Raw genomic sequence first — 21,959 nt, forward strand, 5'->3', positions numbered from 1 at the left:
AATATAAACAGCACAAAGAACCCACTCTTCTATAATTTTGAAGTGTTTGGCTACCTGGTAGGAAACAGGAAATACTGACATTGGCTGGATGACACAGAGTTTTTGAAATAGGTTTACTGTTTCTGTAGAACTCATAATATAGTAATATCTAACTGTTTCTACGAGGCTGGACTTATTCCTTCTAAAAAGACTAATACAGCCCTCCAGCAAACAGATGGGGAAACATTAAAGCAGGCTAAAGATAACAAGGAAAAATTAGTTATTTCCATAAATTCCCTTCCAGTAGTGGAAGGAGCTTCCTCTGGAGGAAGTACAGCTTTGATTACAACCAATAGTTTCCCTGTTGTAAACTTGATTGTAACCATGGCACTAAGATTCTTGACACAAAGGCATAAGTTTATTGGCACATGCATCAAAACTCTGGCAAAAGTAAAGAAACACATTTCCCAGTTTTGGATTAGACCTTATGCATCTCATTAGTACTTCTGGGCCACTTTTGGCAGCTGAAAACCGAAGAACTCAGTGTTCCACTCCTGCTCAAAAACTTGAGACCATTCTTAATGCACTTTTACTATTCACAGGGAAAGACTGAGCTAGGAAATACATGGTCTTCAGTAATGAAGGTCCTTTATGGTTTTAATTTCTTTCTTTTTCTTATGCCTTGCGAATTTGGTTCAGGCAATCTGGAAACCACGTGTGGTGGAAATGTATAATGCTGATATTGCTAGCACTAAAGAAAAAATAATAATGTTTGCTATCTCACAAAGAAGCTTCTTTGGAATTAGTTCACCCACTTTGAACCTTTCCTTGCTTGCATTTAATGGCAGTACCATCATGCTGCTGTGGCCCCCTTTTTAATGCTGGGTTCAAACAACAAAGCCATCATCTGATAGTTAAATCATGCTTAGTTAATAGCTTTAGTTAAATCATGCTTCGATCTGTCAGTGTTCAGTGCTTTCTCTTTATTCTAATGCAGGATTTGCTGCAGATACAATCTGGTGCACTTCACTGGACTACACCATTAGTGGTGCAGTCAGGTGATTCCTAGAAAGAAGGGCCAATCCAGCACCAAGTGGTCATTTTAAATTGGTCCATGCGTCTAGTCCTTGGACATTATCTTTCAGGACCATTCTGCTTTAGGCAGTGAAGGAGTCTACTTCTTTCACACTATACTTTCCCTACTCCTTGGTAACTGTTAGGTCTCTGGATCAATCTGAACAGCAGTTGACAAGTGATGCTGAGAAGTGGATTCTTATTATGAAATTGGGATATAGTCTCTGTCTCTCTCTCTCTCTCTTTCCCTCCCTCTCCCTCCCTCTCCTTCTCCCTTTCTCTTCATGTTAAAAATTCTTGCACCTGTTAGCTGTTGTGTAGGGTATTTTTGGGTTGGCTCTCTTCTGGAATTAGTTTTTGAATGCACCCGCATAAGACAAACTTGCATAAAAGCAGAACTAGTTACAATTAACCTTGGCCAAAATTTTCATCCTCCCCAGTTCTAATTCCATCCACATTAAGGAAAATGAGTGGTGGATGTGTTTGTACCAGCTGGTGATATTTGGTGGGAAGGAAGGAATCAACAGGTGAAGCTCCCATTACTTGCCCCAGCTCTGCCAACCTAGTGGTTCAAAAGTATGCAAATACGAGTAGATAAATAGGTATTGATTCAACAGGAAAGTTTATTGCATGACCTATATTTTCATGCTGACCAAATGATGACAGAAACGTCTCTCAAGCAATGCAGACTCCCTTGGCCGAGACTCGCCCCCTTGAGATGGTCATGACTGAACAGGGGAAACATTTAATCTTTTTAAGTCTGAGGAAATGGCCCTTTCAATTGGCAAAGGACCCTTTCAATTGACAATTCCCTCCAGGTGGCAGGTTTATAATGGCTGAGTCAAAGGTAGGAAATGCTATAGAAATAGGGAAGGAAGGCTCTGAAGAATCTACAATTCCCACACCGAATTTCTCTATTTTAATCACTCCTGAAGTGAAATCACAAAATCCCTCCATTTCTTGTTTGAGAATGATGGAAAACCCTCCATCTGAAGCAAGAGTTTGGTGTCTTCTCAGACAAAGACATAGAATATAACTGAAACGAATGAGGTCTTCATAATGAGAAACATCTGGCCCTCACTGAATTATGAACAGTAACTTCGTGTAAAGTTTGGTATAATTTATGCCAACAACGTCTAATATGTTTTATGCTGCCCTTTTGTTCAAGAGGTGTCCCAAAGTCCTTCTAAGTAACTTCCAGAGCCACCACAAATTCTGTTTTTTTCTCAATTTCATAACTAACTGCCAAGAATCAGTAGTTTCCTGCCAGTTTTCTGCAGAAGAACAAAGAGGTGTTAACCTTCTTTTGCCATATAAACAACATTCTATTTTTCCAGAAAAGTCTGCGGTGGAAGGGCTGGCCTCTCATACTTTTGTGACCACCACTTCAACAACCTGTTTTATTATTATTATTTTTAATGTAGGGCCTAGAGACTAAAAATTGCTAGAACCGATATGAACAACCAGGAGAAATGGCCAAACTTGTTTTGGCAAAGATTGTATACTAGAAATTAATATTTATGGATTTCTAATTTTGTGTTCAACAATTTGAACTGGTAATATATCTGCATTCAAAAGCTTTTAGTTAGATAATGTCTTTGCTTATTTGACATGGTTCAGATATGAAGCCTCTGAAGCTTTCAACTGAAGTATACTAATGATCATGATATATAGGTAATCCACAACTTGCTACAATTCCTTTAGTTACTGTTCAAAGTCTGGATACATTGAAAAAAGTAACTTATCACGAGTGCTTGCACTTACCATTATCACAACACACTGATGATCATTTGATCAAAATTTGGGCACTTAGCAACTGGCATATATTTACAATGGTTGCAGCATTACCATTTGCAACCTTCCCAGCTGGCTTTGACAAACAAAGTAATGGGAAAAACTGGAAAAAAACTAGTTTAATAAATGTGTGATTTGTTTAACAACTACAGAGATTCACTTAACAGCTATGTGTCAGGATTCCAGCAGTTACCCCAATTAAATCATGAGTCTCGAGCCAAACTTCCAAAACTTCAAAAGGATTTATTGGGAGTTAACATGTCCAGCACTGCCTGGGTGTAGCCAACTCTGAGACATATAATTCATTGTCAGCCTTGACCCTGGTTTCCCCCACTCCCTGGGTGTATCGTAATTCATATTCTCCAGTGGGACACATCCATAGCCAAGAGTCATCAATCATGCACTCCAGTTAGCATATTGCGTGGCAGAAACTTCAATCACCTAGTTACTATCTTTGAAAACTATTTATGGAATGCACTTTTGATTTCCAAGCTGCCGCACTGCTCTTTCAAACCCCTTTCTCCCCTCCCTTTCTGTTGGCAACTCTAAAAAGACCATAGAAATATTTTATGAGTTAACACTATGGTGAGAAAGGTCATAAAATCTGGCATGACTCTCTTAACAATTGCCTTGCTTAGCGACACAAAAGGTTCCAATTGTGGGTATAAGTCAAGCAGTATCTGTGTTTTTTGTTGTCATTGTCAAATAAACAGCTGAGGTCTGCTATGTCCCACATAGCAGAGTCCATTCCAAAATCGTTGGGCAGACGTCTTTATTATCACCAGATATTTTTTGGTAGTTGGAAATATCCAGGACTGAACCAGGGATATTTTACAAAATATCTGCCGTAAACAGCATTATGAGGATGCTTTATGTTGCTCTTAAAATTAAAGCATATCCTTCCTAGTTTATTAATCCTGTACTTCAAGTTACAGGAAGATTCTATTCCTTGGAACAAAGCTCCATTGGCTGTTCAGGTTTATTAAGCAAAGCCTTGAAATGCGAAATGTTTTGAACCTTGCCTGGATCTTCTTTTGTTTTGGAAAAATATTCCAAATTTAAAGGCTGGAGCAGATCATCTTGGAGCTGTGGAAGGGACTCTGTCAACAGTCCAAACTGATACTGGAGTATAAGGTGCTCTAGCAAAAATAAAGTCTGCAAGTAGGACCATAGCTTTACAGAATAATTATTGCTATTTTGTAATCCCAGACTGAATTGGAAGAGGCAAAGAACAAGATTGTAAAACCAGTGTGCTTCCAGGTGCAATTCAAGGTTACCTTGAAAGCTCTTTGTGGTTTGGGGCCAGGTTGCTTGCAGGATCATCTCTACCCCATGGGATCTTTTGTCCTTTTAGATCCAGAATGAGAGGTATGCTGTGGTCCCATCCACCAGAGAAATTGGCCCCAGGAAGAGAGCTTCTTCTGATCCGATGCCCACCTTTTGGAATGTCATCTCCCCAAGATGAACCTTGACCCAACCTTATTGGGTTTGTTTTTTTTTGATAAGGGATTTAAAAACCTGGCATGCCATCTAGCCTGGGGCCCTGACAGTAAGGGTGAACACATTTCATGCTTAAATTAAATATAGGATGTTATAGATCTTCTCAATAATTATTTGGTCTTTTTTAAAATGTTGATTGTTTTATCCCATTTTTGTTTAAATTGTTAGCCATGTATGGACAACCATGTATAAAGCCTTAGTAAGACCATACCTAGAATACTGCATCCAGTTTAGGTCACCATACTATAAAAAAGATGTTGAGACCCTAGAAAGAGTGCAGAGAAGAGAAACCAAGATGATTAGGGGACTGGAGGCTAAAACATATGAAGAATGGTTGCAGGAATTGGGCATGGCTAGTCTGATGAAAAGAAGGACCAAGGGAGACATGATAGCATTGTTCCAAAATTTGAGGGGCTGCCACAGAGAGGAGGGGGTCAAGCTATTTTCCAAGACACCTGAAGGCCAGACAAGGAATAATGGATGGAAACTGATCAAGGAGAGATTCAACCTAGAAATAAAGAGAAATTTTCTGACAGTGAGAACAATCAACCAATGGAACAGCTTGTCTTCGGAAGTTGTTTGGAGGCTTTCAAGAAGAGATTGTACTGCCATTTGTCAGAAATGGTGTAGGGTCTCCTGCTTGTTTGGGGGGGTGTTTGGACTAGATGACCTACAAGGCCCTTTCCAACTCTGTTAATTGGTTAATTTATTAAATTAATAAAAAATAAGCATGTGGAATCTATTCCATTTGAGCACTGAAATATACATTAGAACAGGCATGCAAATACAGATATATTTAGATATATCCTTTTAACAAAAACTGGAGGAAAAATAAATTTTGTTGTTTTCTTTATAATCATTAGTATAAGCCGATTACCTATAAAAGCAATGCAAAATTAGATCACAGAGCTGATTAGGGCATCTCAGAGCAAAAACTAACCAATGAAAAACAGCTGTAGCAAGAAGCAATAGTGGGGACATTCATAATAGCAAGCACACGTATGAAATGGTTCAAAAATGCTTGTGAGGATTTGAGGATACAGTTGATGGCTATGTGGAAATGCCCTAAGCTGTGTGTAGGAGTTTGGTACACACCCCAGCAATTTATTTGTTGTACTGCAACACATTCTTAGCAGATGGCAGCTGACCATGTCTGGACTTGGAACCTAATCAGGGCTGGTCCTGGTTAATGGTAGATCTCCAGGGAGGGGCTGTAAAATAGACTGGAAATCAAAACTGCATCCCAGAAAGAAATGGCAAACTACATCCACCGCACGTAGTTATGTCCATGATGTTGTTAGAAAAACACTCAGTATGACTGCAGTAAAATGGGAATAGAAAGCTGGAGTGGGGGAAAAATAGAAATCAATCAGGGAAACAAAAATATGTTGTTTCCTTCTTTTTTTAATCTATACATTTGTTGTTAAAACATTGAACTATAAAGTAGAAAAAAAGCAAGGTGGTACCCAAAAAAGATTGCTATATTTGAATTAAAAAGATTCTATAGTGAAAAAGAAAAAAAGTACATTAATGTATAGTGATACGTTCTCCCTCCTTCCCTTTGAAATCATCACATTATAAAGAGCAAACTATTTTGGTCAGCACATCAGCCTATGGCACATTAACCATTAAGAGTACCTTACTTCTAATAGTCTATGAGAAAGACAACATCTTTAAAGATGACACTTACCAAACAAGGGATGAGCATAAAAAGTGCTGTGCAAATAGCAAAATGGAAGTAGGGAAGCTGTACACAAGAGCACACAACAGATATACACTAAATGTAAACCACTCCAAACTCGATTGCAGGAAGTATGATTTCAGCAACAGAGTGGTCAATGTCTGGAACTTACTACCTGATTCTGTTGTCACCTGCTCAAACCCCCACTCCTTTACCCTCAAACTAACCTCTACTGACCTCACCCCATTCCTAAGAGGTCTGTAAGGGGCGTGTATAAGCACACAATCATGCCTACCGTCCCTGTCCTATTGTCCCCAATTATTAGTTCCTATTTCTTATATTTAAACTTATGTTTATTCTTGTTTTTGTTATATTGTAAGGTTTTGACAAAAATAAAATAAATAAATATACCAAGAAAACTTCAATGCTAGGGAAAATAGCAGACCTGAGAAGTATTAAAAAAAAACACAGATGGGTTTGAAAGAAGGAACCATACCTACTTATAAGTAATTTTTAAATATGAACCCGAGAAACCTTGCTTAATGAGCATACTCATACTCATGCTCTGGTTATATAAAGATTATTAACAAGTTTAAGATACAGAAGGATCTTGACAGACTTGAACATTAGGCACTATCTAACCAAATGAAATTCAATGGTGAAAAAAGTAAGGTTCTACATTGAGGCAAGAAAAACAAAATGCACAGATACAGTATTGGTGGTACCTTGCTCAATAGTAGTAACTGTGAGAGGGATCTTGGAGTCCTAGTGGACAATCACTTAAATATGAGCCAGCAGTGTGCCGCAGCTGCCAAATAAACCGACACAATTCTAGGCTGCATAAACAGAGGGATAGAATCAAGATCACACAAAGCGTTAATATCACTCTATAATGCCTTGGTAAAGCCACACTTGGAATACTGCATCCAGTTTTGGTCGCCACAATGTAAAAAAGATGTTGAGACTCTAGAAAGAGTGCAGAGAAGCGCAACAAAGATGATTAGAGGACTGGAGGCTAAAACATATAAAGAACGGTTGCTGGAATTGGGTATCTCTAGTTTGATGAAAAGAAGGATTAGGGGTGACATGATAGCAGTGTTCCAATATCTCAGGGGTTGCCACAAAGAAGAGAGAGTCAAGCTATTCTCCAAAGCACCTGAAGGCAGGACTAGAAACTATGGATGGAAACTAATCAAGGAGAGAAGCAACTTAGAACTAAGGAGAAATTTCCTGACAGTTAGAACAATTAATCAATGGACCAACTTGCCTCCAGAAGTTGTGAATATTCCAACACTGGAAGTTTCAAAGAAGAGATTGGATAACCATTGGTGGTGTAGGGTTTCCTGCCTAAGCAGGGGGTTGGACTAGAAGACCTCCAAGGTCCCTTCCAACTCTGTTATTCTATTCTAACCCAGCTTTGTGGCTTTACCAAGCTGCCCAACTTGAAACAGCTGACATTTGGGACTTACCAAGCTGGGATTCATTCCTTTTTCTAGAAACCAAAAATAATGACACAGCAAGTGAGAGTTGAGTTAAAATACTTTTCAAGGCTGAGATAAAAGAATAGTTTGCCTGCATTTGTTAATTAAAACTTATTTGCTTATCACAAGTAAATATGTCAATATCGCTTGCTTCTGAACAAGAGAGAGGGCATCTATAGATCCCAGATACCCAGAGAAACATTTTCAGTTTTTAATCAATTTTAAAAATGAGGTGAGAGACTCATGTTGCTTAAGCACAATTAGATACTAACTTGCCCCCCCCAAAAAAAAACAGATGTCCCAAATAAATTGGAATGTTAAACTTTGAGCTTTTATATTAAAGATGAAAAGAACAATAATCTGAACAATAAGGCTCTTCAGGACCTGAACACAAAACAAACAGGTTTGTAAATAAAAATTTAAATAAAAATATTTCATTAAGGAAATTAATAAATATGGAGACAAACATGGAAATCAAGGGAAAGGAGAAACACAGGAGGACCTGGATTACTCCAGAAGTACTCCAGAATTAAAAAAAAATCTTGATTATATGTAATTGTTTCCATCATGCTTTAAATTTTGAGTGTTAGCATTGGTCCTGGAAAATGTGAATATCTGTATCCCATAAACCCCCCAAAATAAAAATAAAAAACCTCTGGTACTGAAGCAAGATTTGCATATAACTGTATTTTAGTAGGGGCAAAAAATATTTTTTAATTTGGAAAATTACAATGAAGCAGCTGGGTGGTTCAAAAATAGGAAAAGAAAGACCTTTGGCCCAACAGGTCAGAGTCAAAAATTGTTGTGATTAATGAGCTTCAAAAACAAATGAATCTGAGGTAGATCTTAAAACTGAGTTGAAACTCATGGATAAATGTTTATGCAAAACCAAAAAAAGAAAAGTTGCAAAAACCTGAAAAACACTGAAACACAAATTAAGAAAGTTGCCACACCTAAGCTTCCACAAGTGAAGAATTTAGTATAAAATTATTAGTTTCTTTAGGGTTTGCAACATTCCCAAACCTACAAGCTAGGGGAGGGAGGGAAACTTCAGATCTGAGCAACAGCTATACTGGAGAGCAGATTTAAACTCTTTTAAACAAATTCTTGTAAGCCAAGTAGAAAACTTATTTACACTTTTGATGATAAAGCATTAGATGTGGCTCATACATCTGCTGTTTCTAAAACAGAGCAGACTCATAACCCAGGGCCCATAACTATAAATAAAAATACAATTGTACAAATACAGCTGTACAATTGCCAGCATGGGACACTTTAACTCCTTTGTTGTTGATTGATTAATCAGCCAACTGCATGCATCTTTAATTGCTCCTCTTCTTATGAGTCACAAGTCAGATGGCTTCCAAATATTCCAAAAGCAGAAAATTCAAAAATCTTAAGAATCCTAAAAGAAGACATAAAATCCTAAAAACAACAGACTGCTGTTAAAAAAAAGGAGTCCTTTCTTGTGACTCGGGAAATTGCCAGTTGTAACCAGAGGATAGGTGAGCTTCCTGACGCCAGGCTCACTCAGAGAAGCCAGCAGAAAGGGCTTAGGAGACAGAAGAATGGACAAGTAAGAGCAGAACAGAACTGCTGTTCTCCAATATCTCATTCTTGCTAACCTTTTTTTGCTGTTTTGTTTCTCTGAAGCCAGCAGAGGCCACTGTGGATGCTGAGACTCTAAGGGTAAGAGATGGTTAGGGTATTTTACCCCAAATATTGCAAAGAAAAAGCTGAAATGTAGCTAATGATAATAATAACAACAATCATAATGCCCAAATTATGATGACTGAAAAGACCAATCTTGCAGCACTTTGTGGCTAGGCTTACACAAGACGGTTAAAGAGATTAAAGGCCCAGTGGCACAACCTCTGAAGCTTGATTAGTTTTAGTGTGTGTGTGTGCACGTGCTTGGTGCTTTGTATGAATAGATTATAGATTATGATTTAGCATATTTAGCATATTGTGCAAACCCCCCAAAGTGGGTTAATTCGATTGCCAAATAAGAAAACTGCACAAAACCGGCCACTAAAGAAAGTGTCACACTTTCTGCAGAAACAGAAAATTAGATCAAGTACAGTAAGCTGAACCAGCAGCTCTCAGGAGAAAAGGGGTTATATTTGTTTGTAGTTGGGTGGGGAAGAGAAACTAAGAGGGGGGAGGGAGAAATAAGAAAAGTGTGTAAAATGATGCACGGCAGAGAAAATGAATAGGCAGTTGTTCTCACTTAAAAAGTAGAATTCAGAATCACCCAGAATGCTATGAGTGATAAAATATTTTGAACAGAAAAGAAAGGACATCTTCATCATATTGGTCATAAACTGTGTGTTTGCAAGATCTCATGATGGTCACTGGCTTAGTTGACTTGAAAAAAGTATTAGGTAATTTTTAATGCAGCTGCTCTTGGACAGCAGAATCAAAACAGTGCCAAGGGGTGTTTCCTATGAGGATACTTGAGGCCGACTTTGGGTGCATTTTTGAAACAACTCTTGCAGGTGGCATGTATACTTTGACCTGTAATATAAACTCCATTCAGATATCTTCCCAAACACTTTGTGAATGATTGAAGTTGGCAATAATGGGTCCCATTGTTCACGCTCCACTCCTTCCTCTCTTTGCTGCCACAGTACCGCCATTGTTATTCTTAGCGATGTTCACACACGTTCCTTGTACCCACAGGGCTTATCACAACCATAGGGGAAAAGGGAGGGCAAATTGCCTTATTATGCCTTATACAGGTGGATTGGATGCCAAAGCAGATTTTATAAATCAGAGTAATGAGAGTTGCCACGTGAGCCAAAACTAGACAGAAACAATCTTGCTCATCTTGAGACAATAGCAGTAGAGGCCTCGTTATTGCACAATTGCAAAGAAAGCATCCAGTGTTTGCTAAAATGCTTGAGGCTGAGTGGATTTGGGGCTTGTCAAAAGGTCCTCCTCCCTATTCTGGGCTTGGAATGCACTGTCAATTTAACATTTTCTCCTTTTTAACTTTTATAGCATGTATTCATTGCTGCTTTCCCCTGCCCATAAAGATGAATGTTCATCTAGAGCAGGGGTGTCAAACTCAAATTCATCGGGGGCCGCATCAGCAGTTTGGTCCCCATCAAAGGGCCGGTTGTATCTGTAGGTCTATGTGTCCACTCTTTATTATCATAAATTAATGTCACTGCATTCAATTATTACTGTTTTTTGTAATAATGTAAGTAATAACTAGCTCTGAAAGCAGAAACATAGTCAGAATAATGACAAGTAGATATTCAAATGTACAATTATTGTACAATGTATTGAAAAATGTTTTTTGGTAACAAACATTAATTTTTTTTTAAACATACAAATATTGCCAAACACTGTTTATTAAACATATGGAAAACACAAGGCATTACCTTTTTTTAACTTTTATAGTGCCCAGCCATGTGCCCCTTTTAAAGTGCCCAGCCATCTGCCCCTTTTATAGTGCCCAGCCATCTGCCCCTTTTATAGTGCCCAGCCATCTGCCCCTCCATTTACTTTACTTACCTTTTACTTCTTTCTTTCTTTTACTTCTTTCTTCTTGCTCCTCTCCGCGGCGTCCGCGTGCTCCTCTGATCCCTGGAGATGTCGGGAGGACGTCACGTGATGACGTCACGTGCGACACCCAGGGAGCAGTGCGGGGCAGGAAGAAGTCGGGCCAGGTCCCGGAAGGTAAGTAAATTTTTTTTTTTTTACTTGAGCCATTTTTAAAATGAATTTACTCCGTGCAGGCACGGAGTAAATTCATTGAAAAAAAAAGGGGAGGCTGCAAGGCTGGCGGCGGCACCGTGGGCCATCAGACGAGGTCTGGCGGGCCGGATTTGGCCCGCGGGCCTTGTGTTTGACACCCCTGATCTAGAGCAAGGGGGTGTCAAACTCAATTTCATTGAGGGCCAATCAGGGTTGTGTTTGACCTTGAGGGGGCTGGGGGAGGGCGTGGCCAGGGGGCGTGGCTAGCTTGACATCCTTCGTGTTGGGGGTGCCTGTAATGGCCTGAGCACTCTGTCAGAGAAAATTTATTTTATTTATTTTATCTTTATTCATTTTATTTTATTTGTCAATCGCTTACAAGATAATAGGTATAAGTATAAACATGAGTAAGAATACAGGAAATAGGTACAAATAAATGGGCTCCCAAGCTCCATTTTCGGCTGCGGCAGCTTCCTGCAACCATCTGCCAGTGAAAACAAAGCTCAGGAGGGCCGTATGCTCCATTTTTGGTGGCGGGCCGGTCCTTCACAGTTTCCAGGTCAGCCCCATGGGCCAGATCTAAGCACCCCGCAGGGGGGAATCACCCTGCAGGCCTTGAGTTTGACACCCCTGACCTAGAGTATTATGCTTCCAGATCAATGGAAGTAGAAGCTAATGTAGACTTAGTGTTGGACACACCAGTCTCAAGGTCTCTCATCTCTATACACATAATTGTAAGCCAGCTAAAATGTTGAAGGTCACTGTGCACCCTGGACTCAGGACTTCCCTAATTTATCTTAGAGTTGTGGAGAATTTTCACTTCAGGCTTGATGGCCCCTTGTTAGAAGTCTTGAGCAGATATTGCTGCTTGCCTTTAACATCTAATTGTCCAAAACTGAGAACAAAAATTTAAAGCCATACTGAAAAAATACGTCGCAGTTTTATATTTTTTTCTGTTTCTTCTCTTACTATCAGGGTGCTTGAAAATGGCTTTCAAGTTTCTCTTAGTGATGTTTTATTTTTAATTTTACTTTTGTGGAATAGTGACTATTTTTGCTTATTTCATGTCTTTTCTTCTGTATTAAGGGTGTGCAAAGATTTTGTTGTGAGAAATTAATTTGATGGTTTAGAAAGATTTTTGCTCCAAAAAAAACTTTTTTTGCCAAATGGATGAAACTAATTTTCCATAATCATTCAAACTACAGAATTGGATTACATTGGTGCACAGAATCACAGTTTCTCAACTTTGCAATTTTTAAGGTTGACAGATTTCAACTGCCAGAATTCATGACAGTGAAAGCATAGCTGGCTGGGGAATTATGGGAACTGAAATCCACTCATCTTAATGTTGCCAAGGCTGAGAAACACTGAAATAGAGAATACAAGCAATCCATGCATCTTTCTTCCAAATGCTTCCATCACTCTGGAGCCACCTTGATTGTTTACTCTGCCCAGTTGGAAAAATACTCCCACACCAACAATAACAACAAAAAACTTACTTGAAAAGTGGAAAGTCAGGAAGTTTGCAAATTTATAAAGAAGGGACATAGGCCCTTTGGCCACTTCAACCTACATAAATTCATGAAAAACACCATTATTTTAACAAGTATTATTTAATTTGTTCTGTATTAACATACTCCAAAAGGTAAATTCTGATTGGTCCACACGAACTACATTCTGATTGGCCGACTCAACAACTGTGATTGGCTCACTTAGAATCAACCGTGATTGGCCGAGCCGATCATGGGAGATTCAAAGTGCTGTCATTGGCCGACGAGCCGCGAGCAATCCCTATATGAAGGGCTGCCGCGGCTCCAAGATCTTGTACAGATCTTAACATAAAATAAAGAGCTTGAAGTGCACTGGTCTCGTGTCTCTTTTGTACCCGATCTAACATAATTCATTTGTTCTTATACCAAACAAATGAGCAACATCCCTCCAGAATATACCCAGTGTTTGTATTGTGTTGCAGAATTTTGCTGGAGGTGAATATGAAGATTCCAAACCTAAAAAGTACACCTATTCCAGGTCAGTGATTCTATGTTCTGAGTATCTTTAATGTAACCATACTTTTTAATCCATAAATCACCAAACGAGGAAAAAATCATTTTTTTCAGCAATAGTCCATGAAAGGTTTTCAGTCTTTCGTAAAAGTATTTGTTGTCTTGTCCCTGGTCAGAAAGGTCATTTCTACTATTTCTGCTAACTTCATCATCTTCACAATCTATTGTGAGTTTTTCAGTATTTTTCCATCTTTTCTCATGTTTTCTTCTTCTAAATACCGGTAGGTGGTGTTCTTATCAATAATGCCTATCTTGATAGCAACCTTTCCATAATTCAGTTCAAGAGGGGAGGCCACCTCTGAATTTCCAAGTTCTGCTGTCAGACATACAGACAAACAGACAAACATGTCTTCTTCCTACATTGTTCCTAAGCTATGAAACTTTGGGAATAATTTTATCTTGGAATAGTGTTCAGTCCCCATTTTTCTGCATTTAAAGAAGCATTCAAGAACTTCTTCTCAGGAGATTTTTTAAAAATGTTTTTTGGTTTTAAGTATTAGCCATTATGAGTCTTATGGGCAGAAAGGGGTGATACAAATTTTAAATACACATTTAAATATGCATGGATCTCTTCTGGCTATGTGGATAATAGGTTTGGATAAGGCCAGGCAGCAATGTGTTTTATTTTTATTTTTTATATTGTACGTTTTATATATTTCACATTTTTATTGCAAACCATCTACAGTCATTGTAAAAATAAGATTGATGGCTATATAAATCAAATAAATAAATAAATAATATTAGATTTTTATCCTACCTGTTTATATATAGATAGTCCTCATTTAATGACCATTCAAAACTCTGACATCTTCAGAAAGGAGCTACATGACTTGTAAAGCACTTCTGACTGTTGCAAAATGTCACAAGTAAATAGCCAATGTCACAAGTACACTAAACTGGTGTACTCTTATCATCTCTATTTCTATATTTATCTCTATACAGGATCTGTCTGTCTGTCTATTTATCTATCAGCAGCATCTGGGGGGAATGACAAGGGTAGACAGAATGATGAAAGCAGTGCTGCACCATCAGAACATAAGCCCCACATATCTTTCATACATGTGCCGTGTTGTCACTCACATGTACAAAAGGAGTAAAGTTATGGTGCTGCTTGTAATAGATAGAATAATAGTAATAGAATTCTTTATTGGCCAAGGATGATAGGACACACAAGGAATTTGTCTTGGTGCAAATGCTTTTAGTGTACATAAAAGAAAAGATACATTCATCAAGAGTCAAGAATCATTAGGTACAACATTTAATAATAGTCATAGGGTACAATAAGCAATCAAATCATACTAGGAAACAGTCAATATAAATCATAAGATACAAGCAACAAAATTACAGCCAGTGGGAGGGGATGGGTGATAAGGAGTGATGAGAAGATTAATAGTAATAGTAATGCAGACTTTATAATAGTTGAACAGTGTTGAGGGAATTATTTATTTGGCAGAGTGATGGCTTTCAGGAAAACTGTTCTTGTGTCTAGTTGTTCTGGTGTGCAGTGCTCTATAGCATCGTTTTCAAAGCAGGAGTTGAAACAGTTTATGTCCGGGATGTGAAGGGTCTGTAAATATTTTCACAGCCCTCTTTTTGACTCTTTTTGCATTATACAGGTCCTCAATTGAAGGCAGGTTAGTAGTAATTGTTTTTTCTGCAGTCCTAATTTCTCTCTGGAGTCTGTGTCTGTCTTGTTGGGTTGTAGAACCAAACCAGACAGTTATAGAGGTGCAGATGATAGATTCAATAATTCCTCTGTAGAACTGTATCAGCAGTTCCTTGGGCAGTTTGGGCTTTCTGAGTTGGCGCAGAAAGAACATTCTTTGTTGTGCTTTTTTGATGACGTTTTTGATGTTAGGTGTCCATTTTAGGTTTTGTGATATGATAGAACCTACAAATTTGAAGGTCTCTACTGTTAATACTGTTTTATGTAGTTTTGTAAGAGGTGGTAGTATGGGAGGGTTTCTCCTAAAGTCTACCACCATTTCTACAGTTTTGAGTGTATTCAGTTCCTGATTGTTCCGGTTATACCACAAGGCAATTTGTACAACCTCCTGTCTGTATGCGGATTCGTCATTGTCTCGAATGAGACCAATCATTGTTGTATCATCTGCAAACTTTAGTATTTTAATAGATGGATCATTTGAGATGCAGTTTAATGCATGTGTCAGTTTAATGAAAGCAGCAAGAACCTGTGCCTGTGACACACATATAAATATCTGTTACTAAATACTCCATGGGCCCAACATGTTATGTTAGCAGCATAAATTCTAAAAAGCTATCTTAATCTGGCCTCATAATCAGTCTATAATGATTTTGTTGATAATGACATTAAAATTTTTATTGTTCTAACATGTGCATCTAGTTTGTTGTTTTATAGATTTTATTAAGTGGTTTAGAGTATGCAAAAGATAAGCAAAATTGAATACTCCATATTGATATTTGCTGAATCATTGAAATTTTTTTTTATTTCAAGGCAACACACAAGGAAGAGTTAAAGCAGTATTGATTTAAGACTAACTCAAGATCTTATCTCAGAGTTATCAGGGTGTTAATATACCAAAGACATTTTAGATCTTAGAATGCTAACTCAAACAATTTTATCCTGAGTAGATTATTGACGTATCTTCTCAAACATTTTGCATTTAATCTTGTTAAGGCTTATAGTTCTGGTAGTCCTTATTATTTTATTTTATATCGATGGTGTATCAAATTCTATTAAAAGTGCATTATATTGTAGAAAAGACACTGAAAATTTTAATGCCAAGTAAGTTTAGACATTATATATAAATTTATTTTTATTTTGTTTGGGATTAATGGTGGAATTAATGCATGGTGTAATCAAAATACTGGTAATATTTATCTTTTCAGTGGAATAAAATGGTGAAATGCCTGAATAAATACCTGGAAGTAAAGAGAAACTGGAAAAGGACTCAGGCAATAAAATATTCCCATCTTAGTTTTCCTTCAAATATTCTTGTCCTCCAAAAATAGGGATTGGTTTTCTCCGGTTTCTTTAAAATCTGAAAAAGGAATAAACCATCAAACCTTCCAAATTTCCATAGAAGATAACAAAACAGATTCTTTCTGTTATTTTCTTCCTTTCAAAAGATTTCTTCTAGCCCTGAATCATTTACTAGACTACTTTTTTCCTGTTTATCTCAGGGATGTCCAACCTTAGCAACTTTAAGACCTAAATTCCAAAGGTGCTTTTCAAAAGGCAACTGGACTTACTTTGCTTTTTTTTTTTTTTTTGAAGATGCTTTGCTTTTCATTCAAGAAGCTTCTTCAGTTCTGATTGAATGGTGGGGAATGGAAACATTTATATTCTGGCACTCTGAAGGTTGGTCATTAGCTTTCTCCTCAAGGAAAAACAAAGAAAGTTCAGTTGCCTTTTGAAAAGCACCTTTGGAACAACCATGACCTGGATGACTGAGAATCATCATAAACGTTGAAGACCTGTGGACAAATCCTAGAAATCCCCAGCCATTGCCACCCCATGCTGGCTGGGAAATTCTGGGAGTTGAAGTCTACAAGTTTTAAAGTTGCCAGTGTTGGACACCCTTGGTTTATCTACTGGCTGCTCTTTGAGAAAATTTTGGAGTGATCTGGAGTTTCTCAAAGCGTCCCAAGCAGCACTTCCAGTGAGACTATAGGGAAATCCCTGTATTGTCCCCCCTGACCATATTTCCCAAAATATTTTGATAGCATTCTGCTGAATTATGATGTCACTTCATTCCCAAAACATTTTAAGAAATGTGGTTGGTTGGAAGCTGCATAGAAGAAAGCCTTTTGCCACTGTAACAAGATTTTAATAAAAAGGATTCAGAAAGAATGGGAAAATCCTGAACATTGTCTTTTTCTACAGTTAAGTAGAAAAAGTGAAACTGCAAGCAAAAAAAAGAAAGAAAATAAAAATAGAAAAAAGTGACTTCCAATTTGATTTTCTACAGATATAAATAAAAAATAAATCAAACTCTTACTCTAAGATTAACATATGTCTAATTATTTTCATGAATATAATTCTAATCACCATATCCTAAAATAACTTACCATTTCTTTCAGGGTTTTTTTTTTTGGGGGGGGGGGGGGAATAGCCCAACAATGGTTTCTAAGTAAAAATAAAATTTGTCAAAGTCTTTTCCATGTGTTTTTGAGAACAACAATTATTTCATCCTTGGTTACTAACAGTAGTCTCTCAGTTTGCACATCTGTATTTATGGACAAAGAAATCAGATACTACTGGCTCTCATCTTATAAACCAAGCCTTGTGCAAAAAGATGGATTTCTGTAACAGTATGACATCCACATGGGATGCAAATTTGGGTGTGTGATTTTCGTTCAAGTCTGTTGATCTGCCCACTTATAGAGAAAGTGCACCCTGTTGCTTACATGATCTGTGAAGTCCCTGGTGCTCTCTGAGCTTGGTTGTTTACTTGCAGAAAGTTCATCACCCAACTTGGTAACCTCATCATAGTTGATAATCAGTGCACTGATTATGTTATCTAGTTGGGTAATGGAACGTCTACAAAGCAAAGCAACCAAGTTCAGGGAGCACTCCACATTTATAGAAATTGCTCCTGTATATTCAAACTGCTATTACAGTATGTCAAAAAGCGTCATGATTCACAGATTCTGCTTTGGCAAATCCGTCCCATTTGATGGCATTTCTCCCGTTTTTACTGGACCTTGACTCTTAACAATGCAGAAATGTTTTAAACTCTACAAGACTTCCTCAACTTCTGCTCTAAGTTCCAAATAAAGAACCTGGTCCTCCACCTCCTTCAATTTTGATGAAATAGAGCTTTCAGTTTTAGTTGGGAATAAAAAGTGATGAATATCATCCAGGAAAGTCCTTACACAAGAGTGACTGCTACTGTTTTAAGGAAGCGGATGTGAACCAAGCTTTTAGGATGCCACAGTTAGCAAAAGCTTGACAAGATATCCCGTAAATTAGAACTGCCCATCCCCAGCTCCTCCCAGTGATGCGGTATCTGCAGATATCCCTTTCCTCTCTGGAGTCCCCCGGCCACTGTTCGCACGATTCAATTTTGGTTTCGTCTCTGTTGTGCAAGAGCAAGGCGCCAAAGAGGAAGAAAGAGATCAGGCAGTGGGAGGGAGCAGCAGGGCTCCATTAAGGTGGAGGACTGAGTGAGAGGAGAACCCCTTGAAAACTTGTGCAAGCCTTGAGGAGTGTGTGTGTGTGTGTGTGTGTGTGTGTGTGTGTGTGTGTGTGTGTGTCAACAGTTTGGCATCCGGGCTTTGGGTGGAAGTGGTCTTCCTGTCAGGGGAGTGATAGGGAAAGAAAAGAGAAGTGAAGCCCCTTGGTTCCAGGAAAGAGATGACGCCTGCAGCCTATCTCCTTCCTCTCCCTAGATACACCTCCCTCACTGCATATAGTCCATTGCCATGAGACACCATTAGGGCATTATTCACTCTGAGCTAATCACTGCAGCCTCTGAAGAACACATGCTTCTTATATGATGATGAGCAACTCAGGGTCATTTTAGAAAGAACAATTTCTCATCCTGAATGTTTTGCTTTTCTTCTTTTGGTTCAAATTAGCAACAGAGATATATTAAGACTTATTAGATTTACTGTCTAAAAGCAGAGGTAGGCGGGAAAATATGGCTGGCTGGGGAATTCTGGGAGTTGGAGTCCACAAGTCATAAAAGGACCATAGTTCCCCCTCCCTCTGTAGTCTAAAGAGAGAAGAAAGAAACTGTAAACTTATGGTCCTCCATATCTCCTCTCTTCATCTAAGATCCAAGAACCACTTTGCATGTTAAGTTTCATGGTGTACCCCAAAGATTTATGTGTGATTTAAAAGGCAAGTGCATGATAACATTTCCATGGAGATGCCAGGTTATAGCATAACTGTGCTGTGATATAATGCCTTTCCCTTGAAGACCAGAAGTGGAGAACTATGGCCTCATTATGACTTGTGGACTCCAAGGCGCAGAATTCCTTGAAGTATTGCCAAAATAAAGCAGTGTGAAATCAGGTCACTTAATTGATGATTTGTTTTGAGCACAATAAAAGCAATTTGGAAAAGAAGTATGGACCAATGCAGACAACCCCTATCTAACATCTTTGCCTTTAAGACCCTCAACCTCCCTATGGTGTTTGAGAAGTCTGCAGCAAGCTTTATGCCTACATTCTGTGGAACACAAGCTGAACCTTCTGTGAAATCAACACAATGTGAATTCTAGGTGTCAGAAGTTTCTGCAGTTCCAGGCCATGGAGGAATGGGTATTTCAACACAATTCATACTCCATGTAGACTGCCCTGATCATTATGGAAAGGCCAAGGGTGTTAGAATTGGAACCAGAGTAAATGAATTAATCTTTCTTCTGCCATTATCCTGCTGAGCTTTTAACATCACTGCGATTTTATAGAGTGTGGGGTCCTTGGTGCTCTCTGAATTTGCTTGTTTTCTTGCAGACATTTCATTACTCCTAACTAGGCGGCATCATCAGTGCTAGCAAGGAGTGCTGTTTGCTGTCAGTTTATATTTTGCTGACTTGCCTGTCTGTGTGAGGATGGAGGTGGTCTTAGAGATTCTTTGGTTGGGCTTTTTACTGATGGCTTTTTGGCCATTTCTTGATTGGGTTATTGCTTACTTGATTGTCAGTCTGAAATTGACCTTGGAGTTAATCTATGCTGATCTGGGGGCCGATTACTGTTAGAGAGGTGCTGGAATCCTTTTCTCTTTGGGGCTAGTTGATTATCTCTTTTGCATAGTTTCTAGATGTTGTTAATGTCTATGTGCCTATTGATGGCTGATTGGTCAGAGTGCCAGGCTTCTAGAAATTCCTGGCATTTTTGGATTTGGCCTGGTCACGGATTGTCACATTTTCCCAACTGAAACTATTATATAGGCAATTAAATCTGTCTATATGTTGTGAAATTAAAGAATTTTTGTCATGCCTTCTGACTGCCAGTTGGTGTTTAGAGATGTGTTCTGCCTGTTTGTCCTACATAGTGCTTATTGCCGTTGTTTACACTGTATGTTGTAGATGACTCCTGTTTTTTCTTCTGGGGTTGATGCGTATTTTGGTTTTCTTAGGATGATGAAAATTCTTTAATTTCACAACAATATAGACAGATTTAACCAAGACACCAGAATATAAACTGACAGCAAACAACACTCCTTACTAGCACTGGTGATGTTACCTAGTGAGGGCAATGAAACCCCTGCAAGAAAACAAGCAAGCTCAGAAAGCACCAAGGACCTCTCATTTCACCTCTGATTTAAAAATATTGCCAAGAGTTGCCAGAGTATGCCAGAGTTGACTTGCTGTCAAGATTCCACCAATCGCTCTAATTAAATCATGATTCTCAAGCCAAACTTCAACCAACTTTAAAGGATTCATTAGAGGTGACATACTGGCACTGCCCTGTATGAAGCCAACTCTGGCATACATAATTTACAGTCATCTGTGACCCTGTTTCCTCCCCCCCCCCCCCGGGTGTCTAATAAACCAGATTCTCCAATTCAGATTGAGCACGTTCAGAGGCTGGGTGTCATCATTCACATTCTCCAATATTCGCCGGCAAAACCTCTGGTATTTTAGTTACAGTCTTTTAAACAAACAGGCTGAAAAACAACTTCTATCCAAGGGCAGTAACTCTGTTGAATTCTACTGTATAGTGCAGTGTTGGTGTGGTGTCGGGGTTTTCAATTCAGTGTGTGGAGTGTGGAGGATGTGTGTTTGTGTTTATTTTTATGGTCGTGATGTGCACTGAAGATGGTGTTTCATTTAATTGTACGAGGCGCAATGGCAATAAACTAAACTAAACTAAAGATAAGAGTTGGAATGTACTTTCAACCCCCCCCGGCTTTTTATGGCAACTACTAAAACAGGCACATGAATGTTTTATGAGTTGACATCTTTATTTTATAGAGTATTCCAGCACAGGTATGTATGACTATATTTGGGACCAGAATTTCCATTGCCAAGTAAGGCTAAGTGAGTTGCAGTCAAATTTAAGACCTTTTCTTCAACAATATTGCTGAGGGATTCACTACAACTGTTAAGAGAATCATGGGAGCATTAAGCATCCCTCCATTGACTTTGCTTATTGGAAGGTCAGAAATGCAGTTGAGGACCTCAGGCCACTACAACCATCATAAATACATACCAGTTGCCAAGTGCCCAGATCTGGATTACATGACTGTGGGGAGAAGCTGCAATAGTCATAAGTGTGAGGATTGGTTGTGAGTCACTTTTTCAGTGTCATTGTAACTTCAAGTGGCTACTAAACAAAATACGTGCATGTTGTAAGACAGAAAGACAGGATCTCTTATAACACTATGCTTCTTCAGCACCACAGTGGCATCTTGGTGCTGGTATAAAACATCTATCCTGAATAAAACAAGCACAAATATAGTTATTGAAGAATTAAAACTGGCTTCACTTCTGCTATATATTGCTCAGACATTTTGAAAGGGGGTGCATAAAATCACTCATTTACGAGATGAGCAACTATTCCATCCGTGCTTTATCAATCCATTGGAACCACAAAAGGGCAAATTTTGAGGGATTTTCAAAAAAAATTGAGGGAGACTCTTTCTCTTGATCCATTAATGGGGTTCATGGACCCAGAGAAACAATTCTCCCTCCCAAAAAATCTTATTTCTTTATGTCTGTGAAGATTCTCAGTTCATGTTTGTCCATG

General features: G+C 38.5%; 1 long non-coding RNA gene across 1 annotated transcript in view; it reads left to right on the plus strand.

Annotated features, from left to right (window-relative positions):
- LOC148131100 (uncharacterized) overlaps positions 1–21,959 on the plus strand; it is a 58,232-nt gene that overhangs the window by 14,071 nt on the left and 22,202 nt on the right. Inside the window, exon 2 of the long non-coding RNA XR_015748320.1 lies at positions 13,187–13,242. This is a non-coding gene — a long non-coding RNA (uncharacterized LOC148131100). The remainder of the gene's footprint in view (positions 1–13,186; positions 13,243–21,959) is intronic.

The sequence above is a fragment of the Notechis scutatus genome, chromosome 3, assembly GCF_049901735.1.
Source record: "Notechis scutatus isolate UNSWTSFEM ecotype Mainland chromosome 3, rNotScu1.2, whole genome shotgun sequence".
Lineage (NCBI taxonomy): Eukaryota > Metazoa > Chordata > Lepidosauria > Squamata > Elapidae > Notechis > Notechis scutatus.